This window comes from Cydia amplana, chromosome 18 (genome assembly GCF_948474715.1).
Source record: "Cydia amplana chromosome 18, ilCydAmpl1.1, whole genome shotgun sequence".
Classification (NCBI taxonomy): domain Eukaryota; kingdom Metazoa; phylum Arthropoda; class Insecta; order Lepidoptera; family Tortricidae; genus Cydia; species Cydia amplana.
In genome coordinates this window covers 1,445,139-1,461,479 of record NC_086086.1, presented here as the reverse complement: position 1 = coordinate 1,461,479, position 16,341 = coordinate 1,445,139, and positions in this window count along the sequence as shown.

The window sequence follows — 16,341 nt, the reverse complement described above, 5'->3', positions numbered from 1 at the left end:
AATAAGTTTAGATTTTTTTTCTCCATGTATCTGTTTTGTTTTTATTTTAATATTATTAATATAGTTTTTTTATGTAATTCGACATTAAGAGACCTTATACATCTCTAATTGTATTACGTTAGTTTGATTTGGTAGTTGTATTTTATAATTGTTGGTGTATTATTATTATTTTTTTGCTTGTATGTAAATTCAATGTTGACGTGTAAAAGTGCCCTTGTGGCCTATTTGTTGAATAAATGTTGAAGTTTGAAGTTCGGATCGTCTCAACCGACACCTGAAGGTTGAAATTAAAACCGAAAACTTACTTCCCTGTACTGAACATTATGTATGCAGAATTGACTATAAGGGGGCCCCGAGCATTGCACTGCCTAGGGGCCCCGACACGCTTAATCCGGCCCTGCCTGGAACTCACTCGTCAGGTACAAGACGAGACAGGTGGAAAAAACCGTTGCAACTGCATTAAATAAAAGAAAATGAAAGTGCACAGAATTATGTCTGAGTACCAGAAACTGCTGACATTTAATTGTTTTATAAATAAATATAGAAAGTATTTTATTTGGCATCATAAAATTTAACATATTAAGTATAAGCAGATACTTCGCACTCGACCATTTTGTAAGATAAACGCCGCCCAGCGCGAGTCCAGCTACCCGCGTTGCGGTCATTCATTTTTGCATTAGGACATTATTAAAAGTGTATATTTTTAGAATCTACATGAATTGCGCTTTAGTATAGTATTTTTTGTATGAAATTTTTTGTCACTATACAAAAGTTAATAGGTTTCAAAGCAAAAATCTCCAACCAATATTTTCACCTTTTTTGTTTTTCTTGTAAAATTACTATGAAACTGAAAAAAACTAATACCAGCAATGAATTTTACGTCTTCGGTTTATACGAAAATGATACCAAACTTGCCCTAGTAGCCACCAGGAAGAGAATAGATTATTTTTAAATATGAAGGGTGGCGGCCATCTTTGTACCCCGCTCTCCCCGACTAGACGCACATTTCTTATTGCCTCCCGCACTCGAAATGCTTAGAATTACTCAAGGAACATATGAAGCACATAGCTTAATAAAAAATGTTTGGGTAATTTCATAACTTCCTCCAGTATAGCTGAGCTCACAAACGTTTTAAATTACGACAGCGTCATTGATGATTTTGTCAACCAATTTGTACATAGGAAAACAATGTAAATGCCTATGTGAGTAAATGGTAAATGTTTAGTTTTTTTTTATTTCACACCCCAAAGGTACTTGTTGCAGGTTTTGGCAGGGGGGCGGCAAATCAAAATGGCCCGGGGCGCCAAATTTGTAAATACGCCTCTGCCGACTACATAAGTGCAGAAAAGTTCAAATTTAGTATTAAATATCTTGTTATAATGACCCTTACGTTACCCGTTGTATTTTTTAAATGCATGTTAATTATAAGATGTAATTTTTTTTTTAAATGATGTGTCCCGCCGAGTTTGTTGCCGGTCCCATATTGGGATACCCTCCTCCGATTGAGGGGGGATTTAAATCTTCTCGGGGCAGAGGTGTAGGGTTGGAGCCGGTTAGCTTTATTTGACGTTCATAAGCGCATTGTAATTATGCCTACTTGAATAAACTATCTTTTTATCTTTTATCTTTATCTTTATCTTAATGTTACGTTACCTAAGTGAAGGTAAGTATACAACTATTCATAGTAATAAAGAGCTTTATCGGAACGAACGGCTGTGACCTGATATTTTTACCCCCATTACCGGCCCGCCCCGATATGTCACGGCAATTAGCCCGAGACAGCCTGTTGGGCCATAGAAACGGCGATGTTGAAGAAGGGCCATGAAAGAAGGAAATTAGGACCTAGAAGATACGGATCGCCGTGATATTGCGTCGGAAGTAATGGTATATGGGTTATGGTTAAGCCAGACGTGAGAGCAGGGATCGGAACCGGTTTTTTGCAAAAACATAGAAAAAACCATATTTTTCGAATTATTTTATACTCGAAATGTAGCACTCAGTTGTGTTTTTACGTTACGACTTCGTATTATTAGATTGCCCAATTAGAAATGAAGTAATTAGCAAAGAACGAAAAAATACCGTTTCCGTTCCCATACAAAAAATACCGGTATCCGATCCCTGCGTGAGAGTTTTAACTTTTTATCTCAATTACTCTGAAAATATGATTTTGTTTCAAATTTTACTCGCCAGATCCCTCGACTCTATTACTAGCTAGACAAAAATTATACTGCTATGATATAACTATGCAGGGTAATGTTATACAACTGAAAACCAATTAAAGTTAGACATGTTTTCGTGATATTTTTTCAATCAAGTTAACTTTTACCTTGGTTTTGGTTGAAGTTTTGCATAAGTATATAGTTTAGTTTCCATGTGAATTTACACGCACTATAGACCAGTAGCACTACCACGACTGCTTTAGCAGTGTCAAACTGACATATTCGCTAACGTCTGCGTAACTTTGTATGCATATCGCTCGTACTCGCATATTATTGCGATATATGTCAGTGTCAAACCGTACAGGGCAAGAAATCTTATTATATCGGTAACAAAAAATTAAGCACAATTTGAAATCAGTACCGCTCGCTCACTAGATATTTTCGTGTTCGAAGTGTTCGAACTATAATTTTATTATTCCGGGCTATAACCGCGAAAATCGATGTTCGAAAATTACGGGCATCTTTCTCGGTCACTCTAATTACACCTTCTGGTTAAATTAATATAGGTAATTATGGGTTTGTCATGTTAGTTATAATAATGTTTGCCTTATTCCGTGAAATGTACAATCACACGTGACGTATTTCATAAGTACAATATTTATTCATTCCATTGGAATTTCAGTTTCAAAATTACGAGTATGTTAATCGTGAGAGTCAGAATGGCGGGTGTATGTAAATAAAATTAAACAAAAAGCATACCATATTTTAGTACCTAATTTGTACTATTTGGTACCTCATATAAAAAAATTAGTACCTCACGGTATTTAAAGTTATCAGCAAAAAACGTTACACCCGCCAACCTGACAGTCAGAATGGCGGGTGTATTTTATTACGCTATGATCCCGCGATTATTGATAAATTCTATAAACGCCAAATTTTAGTACCTTTTTAGTACTTTCATATTCAATTATAAATTGAGCCATTTTATTTGTGGTTTCCGAGTTATACTCATTTTACACTTTGCATTGCTATTCAAAAAATTCAGGCGCTTTAATTTTTCACCGTATCGATATCGTTTTTAAGAAAAAACGCTACGCTACAACTATTTTTATTACGCCAGGATTTAGTACCTTTCATGATTAATCTGTTACCCTTTCACGGTTAATCTGTTAGGTTCAATTAACTATGAAAATTACGTCTTACAAATGGCCAGGCGCCATGTCAAAGGATTCTTCCTAAGAAATTCCGCTCTTCATTGTGGCCTCATCTGTAGTGCGAACGATTTTTGTTCAGCTGACCGATTTTAGTCAACTAAAATACTCGCCACTCGACTAATATAGTCCGAACTAGGCTATAGTGATTTTTTTTTTCAAAAAACTGTTTAAGGCATAGTATGTAGGTACATGTAGGTACAGGCATAGGCTATCAGACTTTGGAACGTTCTCCCACTCTCTATCAGATAAGCGCAGACCAAATTCACATTCAAGCGTACCTATGCTGCGCAAGCATTTCCTTAACAAACTTTCTTCTTCGTCAACTTAATGATTCACACTAGTTAGGTATACAGGTTGGCCAAAAAATACGTGCATTTCCGTTGCCAGGGAGGTTTTGGGATTATACTTATTGAGCAACTTTTACTATGGGACCAACCCCGAAATTACGAAAAAATAAGGGTTATTCCCACTAGTTACCACCAAGATGTTACCAGTGGTAACTACTGGGAATTTTTTCCCACTTTTTACCGCTGGTAACTACTGGGAAAAATAATTCCCAATAGTTACTACGAACTCGGTTTGGGAAAAAAAACATTTAACGAGGAATATCTGCGTAGAATGTGTAGGTACTTACTTACATTAAATGTTGGCTAACATTCACAAATTCGACGAACAGATTTAAATCATTTTCATTCAGGAGCAGAAAAATCGGTAGGCGTGTAGGTAATAGGTATATGTGACGCATGATATTATTACTTACCTATAGGGATTGCAATCCGATCTGGTTTTGAATCCGGCCGGATCCGGTCGGATTTTGGCCTCAATCCGGCGGAACCGGCCGGATTGGTATTGCAGATAAAAAAATCATCAAGTCACGTATTTTATTATGGTTTTTAGCGTTATATGCGAAGTTAGGGATATTTTTTAGTACACAGTACTTACGGTGCACGGGAATCTAAACACTACGACACATATTTCGAGCGAGAAAATAGAACGGCAACGTCGCACCCGGCGCATATATCACGCGCGTCGAGCGACGTTCGAATATTGGCGAGAATTATTAAATTATAGCAGTGTTTTAAGCTGTTATTTTATATTTTAGCGCTTTGATTCATTTTACCGGATCCGGTAGCTTGAAAAATGTGCCGGATTCGGCCGGATTATCGGATCCGCCGGACCGGATTGCAATCCTTACTCACCTATTTATATGCAAAGGGTTAGCTTTATTTACTTAGGTATATTTCATGTTTTGAATATTGGAAATTTGATTATTTATTTCTACAATAAGTAGGTACCCGTACATAGCACAATACACCGGCATCTTGAACGTTCCGTCATCGCGTCGCTAACCAAACTGAGAGTACGCCAGAAGTCCGCCAGATTCATGTCGCGAGGCGAGTTAATGAGAGTCGGGGCGGGGCGGTGCGTGGCCGTTCTGTATGATAATACTACCTATTACTTATTCTGTGCCACTGGGAAAAGGTGGGAAAAAAATTCCCAGTAGTTACCACTGTTATTTTCTGCCTCTGACATTTGCTCACAATAGGGGAATGTGAAAAAAAAAATCATTCACTGCAAGTGAGTTTAATTGTTCAAAGTATTTAATTAAATTATTTTTGTTCACATTACCCCTTTTCCCCATAATAATAAGCAGTGTTGTCTTTGAATGAATATTACTGTCACTTAAAATTTGTTTTAAGATATTTTCAAAGCTACAGCCTAGCAAAAAAGAGTAGAAATTAAAAAGTGGCAACACTGTAGTGTCGTCCCTTTCAAATCAATATATATAAGAGAACGGGATGACACTACAGTGTTGCCACTTTTTAATTTCTACTCTTTTTTGCCAGGCTGTACTATGAGGCAGACAATTGCTGATTGTACTAAGTCCCTTTAGGTAAAAGTTTAAAAATTAGCCCATATTGCTTCCAATTTCATCACAATAAGATAAGATAAGATAAAAGATAGTTTATTCAAGTAGGCATAATTACAATGCGCTTATGAACGTCAAATAAAGCTAGGTAGACCGGCTCCAACCCTACACCTCTGCCCCGAGAAGATTTAAATACATAATACACAATACATAATAACATTAGGTTTAGGTGTGCTCTGTTGTGTAGTGTGGAAGGAGCTGTATCATTTATTTACTGTTGTGGTAAACCGTCATACAGGCTTGGGTCGAGTACACTGGTCAACACTTGCGTACAAGCACATGACTGGGCATTGGTCAGGGACTCAAACCGCTCTGAATTAAGCTTAATCTGGGAGATCCATGGCCAAAGAATATTCATTAATCACCTTTTTTGAACTCTCATTTATTGTTTCTAGGGATTATATTGATTCCCCTAAACTCTGATATTTTAATTTAAAAGTCTTCATATTGTAATTGACTATTTTCTAACTGAGCAGAATACAAATATAAGTTATCCACTAAATTTAAGTTAATTTTATAAAATCTGATTTTCAACTATTTATTTATTTTTGACAATTTTTGGTTTTTTGTACGAGTCTATTTAATTAAATGAAAATGAAAATATTTATTAGGGTAACAAACAAATTACAGTTACAAGATATGGCTGGAATTTCCTAGTAGATGAGCATACATCTGTATCAGTCAATTTAATATATTTCATTAGTTTGTTTCTGCTGCAATTTACTAACCTTGGTGTGGTGGCATCATTGACTAAGGCCCACTTGCACCATTCCACTAACCCGGGGTTAACCGGTTAAAACTAGAGTTACCATGGTTGCCAGTACAATTTGACACTAGGTTAACGGTTTAACCGCTTAACCACGGGTTAGTGGGAAGGTGCAAGTGGGCCTAAGTCTTTAGTGGCCACAGGGTTTTTAATTGGTGCGGCAACCAACTAAGAGTCTGGCCGGACCAGTTCTTTGAACAAGGTCTGAGTGTGTGCCGCTGCTGCATTGTTTTGGGCCTCCTGTAGCTCATAGATTTGTTCGTGGGCGTCGTGCAGTGCTCTCTCCAATGAGTTGATGTCCTTCAGGGCCTGCTCATATGCAGCACTACACTCAGTGAACCTGTCTCCTGAAGCCGGGCCCACTCTGAATTTACATTATTGTAATCAGCTTCAAATGAATTCGGTTCCTTTTTCAGCTTATCATTGCTATTATTTACTAATATTTTAGTTCCTTCTCACTGTCTTCTCTTTCACTGAGCAATCGAGCACAAGACTCCTTGGATATTTTCAACTCCAGCAAGGTAAGCTGGAGTTTATCAGTCTCCTGCTGGCGAGCCGCTGCGGCTGCTCTGCGGGTTAGCATTGTAGATGGTTTGTAAATTATATTAAACCCAAAAATAAACAAGGAATCCCCTACTCTTACTTACTTACATGAAATAGTGACGATTGACTATGTCTACACTGTATTCTAACCCTGTACAATGATTAACGCTTTAATATAAACACACTTGGTAATTACTAGTTATAAAAAAAACCAGAAAGGATTCCAAGGCGAACACAGGGGTCAAATGTATAACCTGTAACGGCTACAAATTTGAGATATTACAAGTCACTTGTAAACGTCACTAAAGCAGTTCACTTATTATGTATACATAAAGCTCAATGTTAAAACTATTTAATTCACGCTTACGATGCTTACCATTACCTGAAAAAACATTAAAATTAAAATATACAAGGGACCTAGCAAAATCAGCTGCTTATCTTTTTTTTTTATTGTATGGTCGCTTATCGTTTGACAGCTAGGGTTGCCATCCTTGCATTCATGCCTTCATGTATTGTACAATAAAATTATAGTTTGTCAAAGGACTGTCTCATTTCAAACATAGACAGAGAGAATCATACTATCTTTGTCTTACACTAAGTACTAGCAACCAAAAGAAAAGGATGAATATAGTTTTTATAACATTGCAGTAATACTCCCTATACAGCCGTGAGTAAATGTGCGACCATAAGCCCCCATTCGCACGGCAGCTTTTTCAACGCGCGTTAAAAAAGAGCTTGAATCTGTCAGCACTCTAAATTCGATTGAATGACCAAGGCTTAAAGTCGAAAATCCAACAACGCTTGATAAAAAGCGCCACCGCTGTCGTGTGAATAAATACACATGTATCCATTTGTGTCATTCAAACGCTTTTTTAACGCGCGTTGAAAAAGCTGCCGTGCGAATGGGGGCTAGTGCCCCATCACACGAACGCTTTTTCAACGCGCGTTAAAAAAGCGTTGAATCTGTCTGCACGCTAAATTCAATTTAATGACCAAGGCTTAAAGTCGAAAATCGAACACCGCTTGTAAAAAGCGTCAACGCCATCGTGTGAATAAATACAGTCAGCAGCAGAAGTTGCTAAGCGGGCCAGGTGTTCAAAATGATCTTGACGCGACTTTATTAGAGAATAAGAGCGTGTCAAAATAATTCAGAACACATCACCCGCTTGGCATCTTCTGCTGCTGACTGTACACATGTATCCATTTGTGTCATTCGAACGCTTTTTTAACGCGCGTTGGAAAAGCGCTCGTGCGTATGAGGCCTAAAGTGATTAACTTGCGAACTTGGAGCGTCGCACCCATAAGTGAGAGCAAGAAAGAGATATCTGTTTCTCGCTCTCACTTATGGGTGCAACGCACCAAGGTCGCGGTACGGTGCGATAGTGTGTTACCACTGTAAAATACAAATAGGAACAGTATTAGGGTATGCGCGCACGGACAACTTAGTCGCCAGGCGACTTATTTGTCTCTTACGACAAATTAATCGCCTCCTCGCCGTGATGCGCGCACGAGAGCGACAGCAACAATACTTTTTTCTACGCAGTCATCAACATGGATTGCGAAGAGACGGCTGTGGTCGTTGCACTCGTATTAAAAAAACCGATGAAAACGTCGAAAAATCAATATTGGGTGCATCCATTATGACTATGTTGTTTAAGTTAAATAAAGGATTCTACTTAATAAATAATTATTACAAAATATATAGAGGTCTCCATTCCACTTCTTTAATTAGCCTACTATTATCGATTATCATCTTCTACGACCGGCATTTTACTTCGTATTGAATGCGGGCGCGTATCCGTACACGTACACATACAAGCTCTCGCCGCGGCGGTCGAGTGGAATCTGAGGGCCTACCGCGAACCACGTTCGACGTGTTGCCTCTCTGTCGCACTTATAAATTCGTACGTAAGTATGACAGGGAGGTAACATGTCGAACGTGGTTCGCGGTAGGCCCTCTGGCCGGCCGGCGACTTATTTGTCGCCCGTGCGCGCACTAGCATTTAAACCAATAGGGAAGGCGACAGTTGCGTCGCGGGCTTGTCTCCGAACCCGCGGACAAAAAAGTCGCCCGCGAGTCGCGTCGCTACGTGTGCGCACTTCCATACTAACCCATAGACTTGACGTGAGAGACAAAATAGTCGCGGCGACAAAAGTTGCCCGTGCGCGCATACCCTTAAACCGGCTTTAAATTGCGTCTAATATCTACAATGAAAAAAAAAATTACAAGTTTTAATTTTAAATATTGTTTACGTCTTAAGGCCCCAGTACACAATGGACCATTGCCGGCCACTCCAAGGGACGTAGCCATGCGGTAGAATGAGATAGCAATATCACTTGCTCCCTCTAACGCATAAATGCGTCCCTTGGAGTGGCCGGCGATGGCCCATTGTGTACAGGGGCCTTACCAGACTATCGCACCGTACCGTGGCCTTGGAGCGTCGCACCCATAAGTGAGAGCGAGAAACATATATCTCGCTCGCGCGGAAAGTCGCGGTGAAGGTCGCGGTGCGGTGCGATAGTCTGTTAGCTACTTTATAACCGTTTACATTCTCGTGCGCACCGCGAGCCGAGCCACGAGCCGCGAATGTAAATTAGCTATTACATTTCATCGTTGTTCAATGTACATCGCTGTTTTTTGTTCGTTTCCTAGGGATACCATACTTTAGTTTGCTTTACATTGCTACTGACATATCCAGCTTGTCAGACTATAAACGTTTAAAATTTTATCTATATACATATATATATATCTTTATCTATCTGTATACTTGGTCAACCAGATCTTGACAGTAGAAAAAGGCGGAAAATTTGAAAAATGTAGGCGCGAAGGGATTTCGTCCCATAGAAAATTTGAATTTCGCGCCTTTTTTTACTGACGAGATTTGGTTGACCAGCTATAATTGAACCTTTTATCAATTCCAACTTTTTTAAATACGTGGCAAAAATCCGTGATGCCGCGCGCTGAACACAGAGCGAGAGATTTAAAAAAAGGAAGGTTCTTGGAGGGAAACATTAAACAGATAAAAACTTGTTATAGGTTTTGTAAAATTATTTAGCGATCAAATTATTCATTTTAAATCTCTATTCATCCAAAAGTTAGATTGTTACTTATTTTATCGTTTCAAGTGCAAAATGGAAAGATTGAAAGAACGGCCTAAAGTTTTTATAAAACATAAACTCGCGTATTGTATGAAAGTTTGTAGTGTCATATAACATAAGAATTATGAAACGTGGAAGAAAAAATGTTGTAGACATAGCAGAGCAGAAAATCGTCTTGGAGAAATATCAGCAATACTTTCAATCGCGAAATAATTTGCCTTCGCCCAATGATAATATATTTACAGAAATTTGCAATGAACTAGAACAAAAAATCTCCACGAAAGCTTTGTTTTTGTCAGTAAAAAGAAACTTTGATTATTTTTTTCCGACGCACAGCGAACAACAAAGTATTTGTGAACAAATTTCGTCAGATGAAAGTGATACAATTAGTGACACTGATAAGTCATTTCAAGAAAATGAATTGACTGAAAATAATGACGAGTCTCAATGTATTTCCTTTTCATTAGATATATATCAATGGAAAAAAATTCAACCAATAAGAAAGTGTTCCGTTAGAAATAATATTGATTCTGGGTGCCATGTTCTACAACAAAAGTATGTATTACCCAAATATGAATGGTCTGATTTATTACGGGAGAAAATTTGGACCTCGTGTAAATTCCCTTGCAGTTGGAGATTTAAAACACATTTTATAAAATATGACGATCGAATAACATGCTTGGGCCAATGCAAGCAATGCCAAGCGGTGATTAAAATATGCATTGAATGGCCTACTGATAATATAGCGTCTTGCACTGGCATAATAACCGGATTTGATAAAAAGTTCCATCATGATGTACAGAAGAAAATTAAAATGTCAGTAATAACGCGTAAAGATTTGTTAAAAGACTTACAGGACGAAGCTCCGATAATAGTGCATAAAAAAATGGTTAATGCGGCATTGGAATCTGGTGATGCTGAGCCTCCACATTTGCCTTCACATGGTTGCTTGCGACAAATTAAACATGAATATAAAGTAAGTCAACATTACCATTCTGATCCCATTCTCGCACTATTAGTTATGGCAAAACACGTGAAACCCTATGATGACTTTATAAAGCAAATAACTTTACATCCAAATTTTTACGTACACTACTGGTCATTGGCTCAAGACACTTTCTATGCCACGCACGCTCTTTCTAACAGAGTTATAATGAGTATCGACGCTACCGGAAGCCTGATAAAAGAATCTGACATAATCGAGAGAAATAACATCTTCCTATATGAAGCAATTATGTACAGCGATAAAAATGGACGGAGTGTCCCCATTACTCAAATGCTATCCAGTAGCCACACAATGGATACCATATGTTTGTGGCTCAAATCTTGGAGGGGCAATAAAATTCCTAACGAAGTAATTTTGGATGATTCATCCGCTTTAATCGGAGCTACAATAAAGACATTTACTGACTGCAATTCTACCAATGATTACCTAATAAAATCATTTGAGAAATTAGAAAGCAACGAGAGAACACCAGACGAATGCTTTGTTCGTCTTGACACAAGCCACTTTGTTAAAATCGTCAACAATCTCTCTTGTTTAAATAATGTGGACTCGAGGACAAAATACTTTTACACAAAATGTATTTTGTATATAAAAAATCTGGATGATTACAACGAGGTAAAGAAAATTATTACAGATATAATAATCGTATCTCTCAACAAGTACGACGACAGTTCGCGCGTACAAGACGCTAAATTAAGACTAAAACAATTAGGACAGTCAGTAATTATTGACGAAGACAAGGACAAAGAAGTGCTTAAACGTGACATTGAAGAGCATACCAATTCGGAAATATTACATTCTAAAGACAATAACACCTCTGCTGTGACACTATGGTTTAACGGCACCGTAGATCGCGAAAGTCTTATAGTCACTTTAAGTCAGGACGACGAAAATGTTTTGGGAAATGAAAATTTATTTTACATGCCGTCATTCATACCAACACTAAAGCGATTAGTTCGGCAACTTCCGTTATGGAGTAATATTATGATACATACTTACCAATCTGAAAATTTTACACCATCTTCGTCGAATGTGGAGAGCTATTTTAAAACACTCAAACGATATTTATGCCACATTGCCATTAAATCAAACAGACTGAGATTAGACGATTTCATTGCAAAACATATAGATTTTATAGAGGGAGAAGTGAAAGAAGGAATAAGTAACAATAATAGACTAGTCATCACCTCTAAACCTAAAAGGAGACCAAAAGTACCAAAAGCAGAAACGAAGACCTCGACGGAGAAAGAAATGGAAAAAATGTTCAAAGACGACTCAATTTTTTCGAAGCATCCATCATGTGTCGAAAATTGGAAAGGAAAAGGTAAGACGAATTTTTTTCGTCTATTTTTAAAGTTATAGGTCCTCTCTTCCAGTATACCGGCGGCCTACAATTCTTATTACTTTGTTAGGGTTCCGTACCCAAAGGGTAAAAACGGGACCCTATTACTAAGACTCCGCTGTCCGTCTGTCTGTCTGTCCATTTGTCTGTCCGTCTGTCTATCTGTCACCAGGCTATATCTCATGAACCGCGATAGCTAGACAGTTGAAATTTTCACAGATGATGTATTTCTTAAATGATTTTACAGTACATATGTGGTTACTTTTCCGTACTAGTGCGTAAAATAGCACTTTTCGTGCGTGTGTCGAAACTTTAAAGTGCCATATGTACTGTAAAACGTTGTTCGATACACGTGCGAATAGGTAATTCGCAACTCGTGTCGATTTAAAACACTCCCTTCGGTCGTGTTTTAATTTATCGCCACTCGTTTCGAATTTACTCTTTTTCGCACTTGTATCGAAAATAACTATTCCTACTTCTTTTTCTATTATTTTAGGTAAGACGATTAAAAAAGGAACCAAACGAAGAATAACGCAGAAGACACAGGTTCCCTTATTACTGAATGGAACACTGGCTGCTGGAGCTGCTAAAAATATTCATGTATCGAATACATGTGCTTTCGACTCAGTTTCGCAAGTAATAGCGGCTGCTTGTGTCGAAGGGTTTGATGTAAGACGCAGAGTGACAACCAGCGAAGACCAATACTGTCAATTCATAAAAGCAATGATTAATGCGAAAACGAGAAGGGCGGACTTATATAAAAGAAGAACCGAAATCCTCCAGCGACATTTTTCTGCACAAAGCGTCGGTGTTGACACCTACGTTAGTTGCGAATGCAATGTAAACTTTATTTTTGAAAGAATATTGTTTGATGAAATTTATAGTGCTACAGTACGAGAATCTTGCACAAATACGGCTTGCGCAGTCAATAATATAAGGAGAAATATTGCATTTCTACCATTAAATTGTGATATGCCGATTTCTTCATTAAACCAGTCAGCAGAGTCGATGTTAGTTGAAGACAATAACATAGTCCAATGTAGACGTAATGACTGTAAAGGTGTAAGAACTTTTATGTACCAATTGTGCGACACTATAGCCTTTGAATTCAACCAAACGGATATTATATCACTTGATGACGTACCAACTGACATAAATTTAAACAGTATAAAATACGACGTGTTAGGACTTGTGGAATTTTTACCTTCTAGTGGTGACATCACTAACATAAATGCAATTGGACACTACAGGGCACACTGTCGTGTAAACGCTAGGTGGAAGTGTTACGACGACCTCAAATTTAACATTAGTAAGAGCCCTAAGCGTTTGATGGCGAACTGTGTTCTCTATGGAAGAAAATCTATCTGATTTTAAAATAACTGAAACCGCAAGAGACATTTATTTTATTTAGTGTACCTGTCTACCTACGTACCTACGTCATGCTCTCAGGCAACCACATTGCGTTTTGTCATTTTTAATCACAGAACTAGATGACAAAGAACGACTGTCACTACTTCAAACGAGCGAGCCGCACTTTTGAAGTAGTGACAGTCGTTCTTTGTCATCTAGTTCTGTGATTATAAAAAGACAAAACGCGATGTGGGGTTGCCTGAGAGCATGACGTACCTAGTTAGACATTACACTAAATAAATAAATAAAATAAACGTCTTTGCGCACCAAAAATTAAATGCAAGTGTGTGCGTAAATTGTCTATGTGAAATCTCTAGTTATGTCATGTTACAACATGATATCTGGGAGACCGCGCTTTGCTCGGAAAACATATAAAAATTCAAAAATGTGCGTTAGCTGTTAGCTAGATCGATTTTTGGCCCCGGAAAACCCCCGTTTCAGAGATCCCTGAAATATATATGTAAATAAATAAATAAACGAGAATTGCCCGTTTAAATGTATTATTAAGTATAGATATTAGATTAATAACCTATCGGTGTTTTGACTGTTTTATATCGACTAAGTACTTTTTCAAATGTCGTTATTTTATCTAAATAAAAACGTGCAAGCCGTGTTTGTGCAAGATTTTCGTAATGTACCATTATAAATTTCATTACTGAACCCTATTAGCGCCTTTTGTGTCTTTAATTTTCCTTTAGAGCGGATGGAAATAAGTAAATAACGAAACTTAAAACCGAAATCTGGATCAAAATGGATAGAAATATATTTCTTAATTATGCTCTGATAGAATGTTGTTCTAAAAGGTGTTGATGATACGTTTCTGCACTACGTAGAGCATGTTACGTTACGTTGCAAATAAGACTATGTTAAAATTTTAACGATAAGCAATTGAAATTTGAGTTTAAATGGATTTGTTATACAATTTCCATTCTGATATTTGACTCCCCATTCCATAAATAACGATACTTTTGCCTAAATTGTGAGGTAATAGTAATAAGTACCCTCAAGATTTAATATATAATTTTATACTTAGTCATGTTTTAATAAAACACGTATTTTACTTTCCTCGTACCGTAAAATGGGGTGAGTAGGTTCAAAACTGAAATTCAAACCTCGATAACATTTTATTTTTACATATGAAAACTGAATGGTGTATATAATAAGTGTTCCGGACGTTTGTATTTTAGTTTTTATTTTATTTTGGGTAGTTCCATTTCATAACTTTGACGATAAAGAGGAAAACCCACCTCACCCCGTAGTGCCTCCTATTTGGGGTGAGAGGGGTTTTCATACAAAGGTGATTTTGGAAGATTGTTGGATCGATTTTTTTTTATTATGCGTATTACTATAGCTCCATTTTAAATTGGAATACATTATTTTTGTAGCAGTAGCCTTAAAATCCCTTCTCACCCCCCTCTCAAACCTTCTCTCCCCATTCATAACCCACCTCTCCCCGCGAAACCTACTCACCCCGTTTTACGATATTCGAAATGAAAAGTAGAGTGTTTAACTCGAGTGAAAGGCATCATATCAGCCTCGGACTATTGGCGCTCTCACTGCGTTCGAGCACCAAACTACCTCGGCAGAGATGAGTGCCTTTCATCCCTTGGTTAACAATCTACTAGTAACACACCTTTGTTTTTATCATGAAATGGTGTTAAAAAAATACCGCTAAACATGTGCATCCTTAAAAAAGTTCAACAATAATTGTTATTTTAAGTCTAGTGTGAAAATTATAATTTCTTGTAAAGATTAATAGAGTCTGTGCGGAAAGAGAAGAGTCGTGAAATGTATGGGCTGCCTTGAAAATGAAAATGAAAAAATTATTTATATATATGCCTTACATTCCACGACTCTTCTGCACAGACTCTATCTACTGGTCATATGATCAATATGATTATCATAATCCTGACTTACCATAATCATAATTGCATATAAAAGTGCCAAAACGCCGAGCATGACGTGCATGCCTATTTCTGTAAATTTAATTAATGTATATACTTAGTGAACAAAAGCCACATTTTTAAGTGATTGTTAAAAATAAATAATTACAGCATTCGTTTATTTAATTTGATTTCAAATTGTTTAAGTATTTTCCTCGCGTTGGTGTGGAAAGATTGTGTTTCATTTGGTAGCAAAGTTTTTTTAAGCCTCATGCGTTGTAGTTGAAACCCTCGCAACTTTCAAGATTCCTGTACTTTAGAACCACGCGCTACGCTCATGGTTCTATTTTTGAAACTTTCACTTACTCGTGTATCAATATTAGCACGAGGATATTAAACAACAACTTTGCCCCTTGTAAAACAATTGCACATTAATGTGCCCAATAATAGGGCAGACATTAACGAAATAGAAATTGCTCAGGACGGATAGTTAGTGTATTATTATAAATACATATTATTATTTTTGTATCTCCTTGGATATCACGGGCCTATAATCCCGGTTTTCTGATAGGCTTGCGTGGGGACACAGATCCAACACGTAGAGGCCCCTTGGAGAGCTTTTATGTCAAGTAGAACGCCTGCTGGAACCCGTTCACAGGTGCAACAATAGACACCCATGAACCGGTATCAGCAGGCATTGGGACTATTGTAGAAAAAGAGAACAGTATACCGATCTATGGATTGAAGTTTTGGGTGGACTATAAGACTGGGTTATTACAAAGACGTACGGACACCTGCCATAACAATGTGTTCACAAGTTATCGAGGCAGGTGGTGACTTGCCGCGCACTAGATGGGCCTATTATTTTTATTATTATAAGCCTATACAGTGTCCCACTGCTGGGCAAAGGCCTCCCCCCTCGATCTCCACTCTTCTTATTTGATTAATCACCATGTACTTAAGAGTAGGTATTATGTACACAATTACAT